Source organism: Condylura cristata, unplaced genomic scaffold (assembly GCF_000260355.1).
Source record: "Condylura cristata isolate star-nosed mole 26May11 unplaced genomic scaffold, ConCri1.0 scaffold00002, whole genome shotgun sequence".
NCBI classification, from domain to species: Eukaryota; Metazoa; Chordata; class Mammalia; order Eulipotyphla; family Talpidae; genus Condylura; species Condylura cristata.
The window spans coordinates 7678377-7690262 of record NW_004567103.1 but is presented as its reverse complement, the minus strand read 5'-3'; positions in this window follow the sequence as shown (position 1 = coordinate 7690262).

The window sequence follows — 11886 nt, the reverse complement described above, 5'->3', positions numbered from 1 at the left end:
ACGCACGCTGTAGGTCTACACACACACTGAGGTCTACACGCACGCTGTAGGTCTACACACACACTGAGGTCTACATGCACGCTGTAGGTCTACACACACGCTATAGGTCTACACACACACTGAGGTCTACATGCACGTTGTGGTCTAAACACACACTGAGGTCTACACACACATATAGGTCTACACACACACTGTGGTTCTACACACACACTGAGGTCTACATGCACGCTATAGGTATACACACAGGCTGTAGGTCCATACACACTGTGAGAGCCAGACCGGTCTTAGCCGGACTGTCCTTGGGCTCACATGGAAACATGACTGGCTCCCTAAGCAACTATGGTCCACCTGTCCCTACGTGATAGAAGAAATGTTGGTTGTTCCCAGGAGAGAGGTGACTTTGGGTTCACCCCAGGTCACCTTTGGAATTTGAGCTTTGCACACGGTTGTCCAAGCTCAAAGAGAAAGGCCCACCCACTGACCACTGACCCTCCAATTACCTGAGACTGACATTCTTGTTGGGAGTCAGCCCACACTCGTGGTATTCTGTACAGTTGTGTGATGGGAAAGGACCAGGAGACAAAGGCAGAGGTTAGCAAACTTCCATCTGCTTATTTAAACTGAGGCACATAGGGATTCAGTGATTTGTGCAATGACTCAATCAATCAAATCAAAAGTCAACTCCTTCCTCTTCTCCTCCTCCTCATCAAGACTTTAATCCCACTGGACTCCACTGTTAATTCTCCACAGGTGCAGCAATTGGTCCCAAGCAAAGTGATGCCCTAGGAGAACTTGACAGATTAAAGATAACTTGGGATTAACCACAAGCAAGTAAAACCAGATCACAAATCTGGACATTTTCAGGGTAGAGGGAAGTATGACTCTTTTTCCTTGTCTATTTCCAGAAGGGAAATTCCTGCCCATGTTCACTTGGTGCCGTGGAGGAGGAGTTACCCAGTGCTTTCTACACTGAGGGGCAAAAACAATCTGGTGAAGGGGAATGTTGCTGAGTCCGGGCCCCTTCATCACGGTGCATCTTTGCTTCAGTCTTGCTGCTACTTCTTCTTAAGACCTCGGACCATGCTGCTGATAATCCATGACCTCCATTTTCCACATCTGTGCTTCGGACGGTCCTCATCTTTCAGTCACTCGCTCCTCATTTTCTCTTAATTACCATGGTCTTCTCTTTCAGGCATCTTTCCACTCGATAGTTATTGAGTGGTACAATTAATCACTCTGGAAACAAGCACACTGTGCTCTCATTTTAAAAATCCAGGTATTGCTGCCAAGCCCTTCTTTATCTTCATTTCCTACCTTTGGCACTGACACAGCTCAAAAGCAGATTATTCTTTTGCTGTACATTTAGATGCATCAGAGAATGATCCTTTATTGCTCTCTGAGGCAGCTTCCTCATCAGAGGCTTCCTGCAGAGTGCATGGCTAATTTAAACGTGCCATTAATATGCCTTCCATTTCTCAAGCTTCTATGTTTGATTGAACTCTTCCCAGGTGATAATAAATCTTTCATATTCTTAGTAGAAGGCAGCAGAGTGCCGTGGGGCCAAGGCTCAGGAAGCAGACAGCGGAGCTTAAAACCCTGTGGAGTCACTACTACCTTAGTCATTTTTAGCAAAAAATGTAGGCCTCAGTTTACTTAACTGTGAAGTGGATGAGTACTCATGAAGCTTGACCCATGTTAGTAATGGAAGCATAGAGTAGAAAATTTGGGATTGAAGTTTGCACACGGTCGAAACCCAGAGGTGAGGGTAGGGGTGATCAACAGTTCTTATACTGGCAGTAGAAGTCTCCAGAAATCAGGCAGGGCTAGATAACCAACCCAACTTGACCCCAAAGCAATAAAATGCACAAAAGAGCCAACTCCCCTCCACAAAGAACATTAGATAAGGATAGCCCCTTGCTCTGGCAAAATGCAGGTCTTGTCCTGAGGCTGCCTACCTGAAGCTATGAAGTCTCTTTGCCTAATAAACCTTCAAAAGCAGTCACTGCCCATATGTATCTATGCAAATATCTTTTTCTTTAATAAACTCACTGTGTGCTGCAAACAGTACACTGAACCCCAACAGTAGTGCCTACTCAGCACCACACACATGGTAAGTGTTGAATACATGTTGGTTATTACTCAATGAGAGAAAGTTAAGGACTTCCAGACATGGCTTGTTTTTTTCCATGCTAACCTCCATAAGTGGTATTTTAAAAAAAAATACCCTGACTCTTTCTTGCTTAGGGACACACAATGTTCCTTCTTGATGGCGGAATGGCGGCCTTTGGGCATGCTTCCTCTGGGCTTTGAAGTTGGTTCCCATGGTAACATGAGATCAGTTCTATAAATCCTTTGTAGCCCATTTCCATGAGTAAACAAATTTAAAATAAAATAATACTACTTCACTTACTCAGAGGTCACTCATGTTGCAACCTCAACTATTCTGCTTGCAGCCAAGTCCTGGGAAGCAGCAGAAGCAATTTCTGCAGAGTCAGAAGAAAGATGGCGCCAGATTCATTAATTGTATGAAGCTTCAGGGAACAGCTTGGAAGAGAGGTCCCTATACTCACTTTTTTGTAGCCAACTAGGGCAGGGTTCTAAAGAGCTGCCAGTCATTAGGACTGGAAGGATACCCCTATGGAGGCAGGAGTGCTGATAAACATCTGCTTTTTCAAGGGTTGGGGTGGGCCCGGCCCTTAAGCCAGTCCACCAAGACTTAGCCCCAAGTGGTGTTAAGGGTTTTGTAACTAGGACAGGAGTGAGAGCTCATTTTTCCTAGCCTGGTATCTAGCAAGTGATTCAGAATGATGAATATACTTTTTGGCATTAAAACAGCTCTGAGTTTGAATTTCTTGAGTCTTATTTTCCTCCAGTTCAATGAAACTAAAATGATCGCTTTTGCAAAGCTGTTATAAGACAGTGTGTATAAAACATTGGTAAACATGATAAATGTTATCATTCTTCTAGCATTATTATTAATATAATTAGAATGATTATTTTTACTGAAATAATAGTGAAAGCCAGAGGAAAGAGGGTAACAGTCCTAAACATCAAGGATTATAGTTAATACAGTTACGTGTGCACAGCAACTCAAAGAAAAGAGGGAGCATTAGTACTAAAAGCAAGGTCATCAAGATCACCAGCTGATGAGTCCAGGGTACAGAGCTGGAGCAGGGCTAAGCTAATGTAAAGGTTTAAGCTCCTCCTCCTTCCCCCTCCCCCCAAAAGGAAGAGACAAATGAGAGATAATTTTAAAAAAAGAAAAAGACATCACTATACATACCACCTATGACTATTCCAGGTTGGGTGTATAAACACTGCAAAGGATGTAAATTGCAATGTTCTGATGCATCAGAATAACCTGTAGCTACAGCAAGAACACTGATGCATCGGGGAAGTCAAGCTATGCTCAGTGACCACAGCTCAGGAGGAAGAAAAATATGTACAATATTCTAGGCCAAATTTCCACCAATGACTGTGTCTGATTTTTTTGAAGTTTAGTATTAAGTGGGGTAAATAATGTTCTCTTCAAAAGTTAGCTATGTAAAAAAATACTCTCAGTTGTTGGCTAAATGAGCTGTGAGCTGTACTTTCAGTACTTGTTCTGTTTTATTTTCTATGTTCATTTTCTGGCAGGAATTAGCCACCCACATCCTAAACATTCCAAGTTAAATCTAGTTTCAAATAATCATGCGTTGCTTTGCAAACATGAAAACAGAGTGTTGCGTTGGTCAGTACCACACTGACACGCGGGAGCGGTGGGCAGGCTGTGCCAGGCAGGACACTGCTGAGTGGCAGGACCCTGGCATTTTTACTGATAGAATAATCCTACAGATTAGTTATGCGGGGTAGGAAGACAAGAAGAAAAAGATGGGTGAAACAAAAGTGCGTTTTTGTCATCTAAGGCTTCAGGGGCACGTGTGTCTGTGACCAGGTAATTCTTATCTGCTTGATGATCAAGTGTTGCCATAGAAACCAGGCCCCAGCTGGTGGTTCCAACCTTATCAACAAGGTGTTCCACTGATCAGCTTCTGGGGTCCCTTGTCATACAAGGGTCCTCTACCCCCGGGCATTCCCAGTCATACTGGGGTGATCAAGGGTTTCCGCTCTTGATTAATTTGAAAGGCACCTGGTAAGGTTTAGCTATGACTGACTGACCAGGCAGTTCTGACCTTGTATAGGAGGCAGAACTGTAGGTAACAAAAATGCAGGCCCAAAAGGCCGCTTAGGATTAGCGGGCCCCCATGGGAGTCCTCTACTCTACTTACAAATGTGTTTTCCAAATCAAATCGACAGATGCAAAGGGTGTCGACTCGAGAAATCTCAACCTCAGTTTCTTCACTGGAGCTTAGGGCAGTAGCCCAAGGTACCATTTTTGGGTTGAGGCAAAGGCAGGTGGGGCTTTTGAAAGGGACTGCGGATAAAGCAAGGGTTAAACCCAGTAGCAGGAGGAGGGTTGGGCCTTCTTCAAAAGATTGACTTGATAAGATAATGCTCAGTTTCTCTCTGACTAAGCTGCAGGAGATGGCTTCTTCAAGATTTCCTTTCTATAATCTCCAGATTCTACCAGTGACAGAGAATACTAAAGGATACCACAGTGCCAGAGAGAAGGGTGCAACTTTCATTCCAGCAAGATGTGGTAAGAGTGAGGTTTAGACTGTGACAGTAATTATGGCTTCACATGAATCTAGTTGCCCTGTCTCTGTGGATCTAAGTTTGCTTCTCCAGAAAATCAGAGAATTAGAGCATATGACTTCGGGATCTTGACTCCCAAAGTGGTCACCAACCACATTCTGAGAGGTGACTGGTAACCAGTGTCTAGATTTTGGGGTGAAGGTGAAGCTTGGAAAAGCTGTTGCTCATATCCTTCCCCCCGCACACCAAAATCTTTTTTTAAAACTCCAGTGAATATTACAGGAGGTGTTGACAAAGAAGGGCTCTGAGCAGATAGAAAAAGAGGAAAACTTGGAGGGAAGTACCACCAAACCCACAGCCTGTTCTTGGAGGTAAAGTCATCGCCAAGCCAGAAGCCAGTAAGACTTATGCCAAATGCTTGCTATCTCGATCCAGCCCAAGGCACAGACTAATCACCCCAGGAAGCTCTGATGTGTTCTGTGGACACTTAATGGGATGCTGTCTTAGCGGGGTGTTAACAGTGAGACTCAGGTGTTTTCTCCTGGAAGATGTGGCCCTTTCACTGTGTGCTGACCTGAGTTTGGCATGGCCAGGGTTTGGGACCCTGAGCAAATGTCTTTTTGAACCATTTCCATTTCCATTTCAGTGACATGGGGATGAGAATGGTATATTTGCACTTTATTTGATGAGGACTAAGTGGGAATTCAAATGTCACAACTTAACAGTGTGTAGGACCTAGTAGGGCTCACTCAATAGAGAAGCTCTATTATGTGTGAGCTGGTGACAGGTAAATGTCAGGAAAGGGGGGGACTCATAGGATGGCGCCATTTTCCCCTCCTCTTTTACATGTAGGGCTTTGGACAAATCCCAGGAGGCCTCAAATTGCCCTTCCTGAAGGGGTGAGGGAAGGGACAGGTGGGAAGAAGCAAACTGGATATAGAAAAGGAACTGGAATGAAGGGGACATGGGGACCTGTGGAGGAGAGACAGGTAACAACACTGTGAAGAGGTCCGTGGAAGACACACGTGGGTGAGAGGAACATGGACAGGTAGTTCCTGGTCCTTGGCAGAGACCGTGGCAACTGTTGTCTTGGCTTCACGTTGAATTATATGTTATATTTTGCATTCCTCCTCCCCCCTCCTCTTCTGTCCTGTCTCTCTGGAACCTTCCTAACCCCTTTCATGTGTTCCCTGCCAGTACCTTGGATCAGTGGCAAGCTTCAGTGCCTTGGCGGCCTCACTTTAGGCTTGCCTGTTTGGCTTGGCCTTTTCCCAAGAGAAGTATACTTTTCAGAGTGTTATTAGAAATACCATTTGTGCCCTCCCTGGTGCACAATGGGTTAAAGCACTGTAGCTGCTTCAGGGCAAATTGGGATCCCAGGCCCCTGAGGTGCCTCACTGGCAGGCACAACTCCCATGACCTGCCCCTTGCACCCCTCAGCAGTGTACTTCAGTGTCAATCTGCCTGTTTTGCTCCACACTCTGTTTCAGTGAATCCTCTCACTACCCCTGCACCTCTGGCCTGTATCCCGATTCTGTGTGCATAAATAAATTTTTTTTTTTTTTAAGATTTATTTGTGCATACAGAACTGGGGTACAGGCCAGAGGCTCAGGGGTGGCAAGAGGCTTCACCAGAGACAGAGAGGGGAGCACAACAGGCAGATCTACGAAGTACACTGCTGAGGGGAGCAGCGGGCGGGTCACCTCCGGGGCAGGCGGGAATCGAACTCATGCGGAAGCGGCTTTAGATTCTCAGTGCTGTGCTTTAACCTGCTGTGCCACCAGGGAGGGCCATAAATAAATCTGAAAAAAAAAAATACTATTTCTTCTCCTCTCTATGCACACTAATCCTTTATAAGCCATTTAACACTAAGAGTATGCTTCCTTTGTCTTTGGGCATACAAATGGCCAAACACCTTACAGAGCATGCACCTCTTAACATTTTGAGGCCGCTGGCTGCCCCTCAGTCACATGCTAATACATTCAACTCAGAAACATACATGATTGCCAACTACACCAAATAGGTCAATTGTACTGATCCCTGCTGGGTGTTATTAGCAATCACGGAAAAGAGAAAACCTCCCCAGAAATCTCTATGCTCCCAGCATTCTAGAGTAGCGGAATGCAGAAAGGAATACAGGATGCTCATGTTTACCCTCTAGGCAAAGCATCATCCTGTTTTCTATTCAAGAGAAGGAGTAGGAGGAGGAAGATCCACATGCCACAGTGGAGGGAACTGAGCTCTGAGAGCAGCCTTCTTCCTCCCCTTCCCTCACTCTGGCCTCCACCTCCACAGGCCCCACCCTGCAGTGAGGGTCAGGCCATCACTACCCTGTGCAGAAGTCCTGTCAGGCTTCACACCAGTTTAGGCTCCACATTCTATTGGGCAGGAAGCAGGCAGGCACCGGCCAGGTGCCAGAGCTGCCAGAAGGCAAAACTATGATCTGGATGGAGATTTTCACTTGGGCTTAGGGTTATGGAGGTGGTGGGGGTGGGGCAGAGGGTGAAAGATCCCAGCCACTGTGCAGGTATGACTTCTCCTGCAACAGCCCTAAACACTGACAAGGCAGAGGTCCCCAAATTCAACTTTATGTGCATTGGGCCTTCAGAAATACATGTGTGATCAGAACATGATTCTATTACATTCCTCCAAAGGACTGCAAACTGTCATGATGCAATCTCAGAAAAGGTCTAACTGTAGCTAGCAGAAGGCTGAAGAAAACTAAATTTCTATGAACGTGACGTGGCTGCTACAGCAGTCAGTTACTGCATGTCCATGAATGCAGGTAGTGACATTTCAGACCACTCTACGATCCACTTGATATATGATTTATTTCTAGTGGAACAGACTGCAAACTCAGATCACTACCATGTGGGAGGAGCTACCAGTGAGCTGAGTTTAGCCTTGTCATCGGAGCCAACTTGTTATATGTGCTGGAGGATTCTGCAGAACCTTGACCTGCTTTTTAAAGTCTGGTCTATTTCTTCATAATCTTTAGGAACTGACTTACCTTCATCTATGCACCCACCTCCAGGGTCTGTTAGGAGAATTAAGTGAGACAAGAGCGGAGGTCTCAGCATTGTGCCTCATTAAGCCACGCTGGCCTCTGTCACCCCTTCACACTGGGAAGGAATTGCAGGGAGGCTCCATCTCGGATCTCTTATCCGTCAGGAGATGCCAACTAGGGTGATCACAACTACGATCACTTCTATCTAGCAGCTTCTATCTGAATATACCGCAGCACACAATCACTATTGACAGACATTTTTGAGAGCCCTTTGGGAGAGGTGTTTGGGGCACATTGCTGGGCATTATTAATGCTCATAGAGTTGGCAGATAAGACCTCCCGCCCACCCACTAGTTTTAGTATAGATGATACTTGTCCTACAGCCCGTCTGATGCCCCCCCTCCGGCTTACACAGCCCACGCACATTCGCACATGTGCATGAAGCTCACGTCTGGGTTAGCCACTGCTGAGCAGCACAGCGCCCCACGCTGACCATCGCTGGCCAGAAGTCAGGAGTCTCCTGGGGTTGCAGACACGATGTCAGCTGGGGTCACAGTCCCCTGCAGTCTGCAGACCCCTCCCTCACTGCAGTGTCACGCCCATGGCGTGGATGGAGTTCTGCTTGACATTGCTGCCAGCTTCCCCCAGAGCAAGGGACAAGGAGAGGGAGGTGGAGGCGGCCGTGAGCTTGACTGACCTCGGAGGTCCCTGTAATAGCCTACAGGGACCATACAGGTCGGACCTCCCAGAGACGGAGGAACACAGGGCGTGACACAGGAGCAGCTCCCTGGGCTCCCTCAGAAGGCATCTCGCCACACACGTCCCACAAATGAATCAGCTGATGTTAACAAATATAATTCAGCCTCTGATGCCTTATCAAGCACCTTTGACTGCCTCATGCTGGACATTGCTGTCAACAATGCAACTGCTCTCAAAATCTCTTTCCAGGTCAAAGGGACTCTTCATTATTGCTAGATCTTGAACAAATGAGATAATTTGTGAGAACCGTCTGAAGCTTTTTGGTAATCCAGCATAGGAGGCATGCCAAGATGGACACAGTAGCTTGATGGGACCCCACATAGAGCCCAGCCAAGGAGAGCTGACGCTGAGACAGACAGCAGGCCAGTGGAGAGGGCCACCGACTGCCAGAGCAAGTGGTTTAAGAAAGCATGGTGGGCCTTGCGCCTCTCTGCAGACTCCTGGGTTTTCAGAATGGGGCGTGATGGAGTTAGGCTATGTCAACAGCTATTCTAGAACACTGCTACAGGGAAGAGGACTCGGTGTCGATATACAGCCGTGGTTTCGGATTTCTGCCTGTTTCCATTTCAGGGCTGACGGACACACTCATGACAAATGGGACAAGACCTGGGGGAGGCATGCTGGCTGCTGCTTTGACGACAGGAAATGAGGACCAGTTATTGGTTCTGGAAGCGTGGCTGAGTCTTAGTGCATGCATTGTTTATGGGGTGTAAAAGAGGCCATTGTTGCATTTTTGTCTGCTTGAAGATTTTTTAATATGTATTACTCATACTCTTGGCCACACACTTACTTTTTCATCGAAGGGGCACTACTGATGTGCAAAGTTCAGTTTTTGCAAAATCAAGCCTTGGGTGATCTGACATCTGGCATTGTTGTTCTTAGGCATTTTAGCCAGTTCCATAGTCAACTGGCTAAATCGACTGTGGGATAATTTCGATCAACTGGTGAGTTGTCCAGGCGAGTGGCTAGGGTATCACCTGGCCTAATCTTTTCTCCTTCAATGAAATTCTTGCTTGTCTTTTATACTAAGTCGCCCACATCCTTCCTACCTAGGAAAGAGGTTTCCTTGAAGTCCCCTCCCCACTCAAGAAGCATTTGTGTCTCCTCTGCATATAGTCACATGTGGTATCTGCTCACCCTGAAACTTGTATCCAGTCTGGGGGCCTTGGGGTTAGCAATGGAGTAAAGGAGGACAAGCTGCCTGGTGTGACCCCACATTTAAGGACAAAGCTAGTGGCACAAAGGAGTCCTGAAAGGCGAGGCACCCGTCTAGTCTTCAAGGAGCCAAGTGGACGTGAGTCCAGGAGAAGGGGCTTGAACTGGCCCCAGGGGCGCCTGTGTCTCTGCTGTCTGTGTCCAGGTCCTGGCCCAGCCACCTATGGCCGCTGATGCTGAGTCAGTGATCTGACTTCTCTGGGTCTCAGGGTCTACTGAGGAAAGAAGTGTGGTTATCAACTGGCATTGCGTGTCCACGCCAGGGCCACTGACAACAAAAAAGAGGGAGAGAAATAGTTATGCTAAGACAACAGGCACGGGAAGGGGTGACAGACAGATAAAGATTTCCAACTCTTACAGTGGCTGTGAAAAGCAAGTAAAGGAAACCCATGTGCAGCCGCTTAGACAGGTGTTTGGTATAAAATATCAGTAGCTGAGCAACATGAGCACAGCCTGATCATTCCAGAGGTCCAGTGTGAACAAGCAGCAGCTCTGAGAGGTCTTTGAACTGACTCCACCAAGGGGTCAGCTGAAATTTCAGGGGGGGAGGAAACACGGGGCTCAATGTGGACCAGGATGGTCCAACAGCCAACAGAAGCTTATTGAAGCAACCCTGGGCCCTGGAGAGAAGCTGGGAGAGGCCAGGCGTGGCCGGGAAGCCTTGTTACCACGCTGACTTCAGATCAAGGCACGGCGAGGAAAGGGAGAGTCTGCCTTGGTGTTCAGAGGGCCCCCCACATTTGTGCTATACTCCTGGGGTCCCTAGACCCTCATCTCTCACTTCATAATCGAACCCAGCTCCAAATGCTTACCCCACCTCCCCTTTCTAGGTATCTGTGCTCTCTGCTGAAGTGAACATGGCCTTTGAACTTGTCTCCCAACCTCCTCTGCTTGGTGACCGCCCATTCCTTTAATAGCTTACTAGTCCATATTCCCTCAGACACTGGGATACTCCTTACGACTATCCATGTACAACAGGTGAGAAGGCCAGAGGCTACACACCCACTGATGGGGGCCGGGAGGACAGGCCTTAGGGAGCTGCCTGCGATGGGCACAGTGAGAAGCTCAAGGCCAGAGGCGACTGACTGCAGGAACAGTGAGCCCAGGAGGGAGGCCCAGAGCGACCAGGCAGCAAGTCAAGGGTGGTGAGGAGGCTCCAGAGAGAACCATGGCCAGGCATGCAGTTTTGTCCAAAGCCACAGAAATGATTTCAGATCCAAAGACATATTCCCAGAGGGAAGACTGGTAGTCAGTGGAGAGTGAGGAATCCCAGAAGGCTCCAGAAGAGGATGTGGACGTGCTGGCCAGGGCTATGTGGACGGCCTAACAGGCTCTGCTGCCTCTCGTCTGTGTTTCCCCCAGTGTGAGCCCTAGGCAGGAGGTCTTGTGACTGCAGGTCTCCTAGGGACCCCTAAACATGATGCCACTTTCAATCCCCAGTGCCAGCCTCACCCGCACCCTTCTTAGCACTCCCAGTCTGGTCTATTTCAAGAGTCAAACAAAGAAGACCTGGAAAATGGCAGCTCCTTCCCGTGAAAGTCAGATCACGTACTAGTTTCCTCCTGTTTTCCTTAAGTCTTGAGGCTGGGCCCTCCCTCGTGGTGCAAGGGTGAAAACACAGGGATCTGTGCTCTCTGCTAAAGTGAACATGGCCTTTGAACTTGTCCCCCAACCTCCTCTGCCTGGTGGCCGTCCATTGCTTGTGCTGCAAGGGTGAAAGCACAGCACTCGGAAGCCAAAGAGCGGGCACATCAGCAAGAGTTCGATCCCCGGCCAGGGAGTGACCCACATGGCGCAGCAGACCTCCTCAGTACCCCCTGCTCCCCTCAGCAGTGGATTCAGTCACTCTGCCTGTTCTGCTCCCCACTTTGTCTCTAGTGAATCCTCTCACCCCTACACCTCTGGCTTGTACCTAGTTCTGTATGCATGCATAAATAAATCTTTTTTAAAAAAGTCTTGAGCCTGTCACTGTCTACTGAGTCAGCATGAGGAGACGAACCAGAAAATGAATAAGGAGCAAACACGGAACTCAAGTGATCCGAAGCATCTGGTTTTCCTCGGCACGGTGCCTTGGTGATATTTGTATTATTGTTGTGCTTTTGTGTCGGAGACTAGCTCCAACTTTTGAGGTGTCTGGAGGCAACACAGGCAGGACCCTAAGATGGGAAGGCGTCGGCGAGTGGATATTCCAAAAGGGGAGACAGGAGCGGGTGCGAGGAAGACACGGGAGTCAGGATAGGGTGCAAGTCTTCCTGCTATCCCTTCAGCAG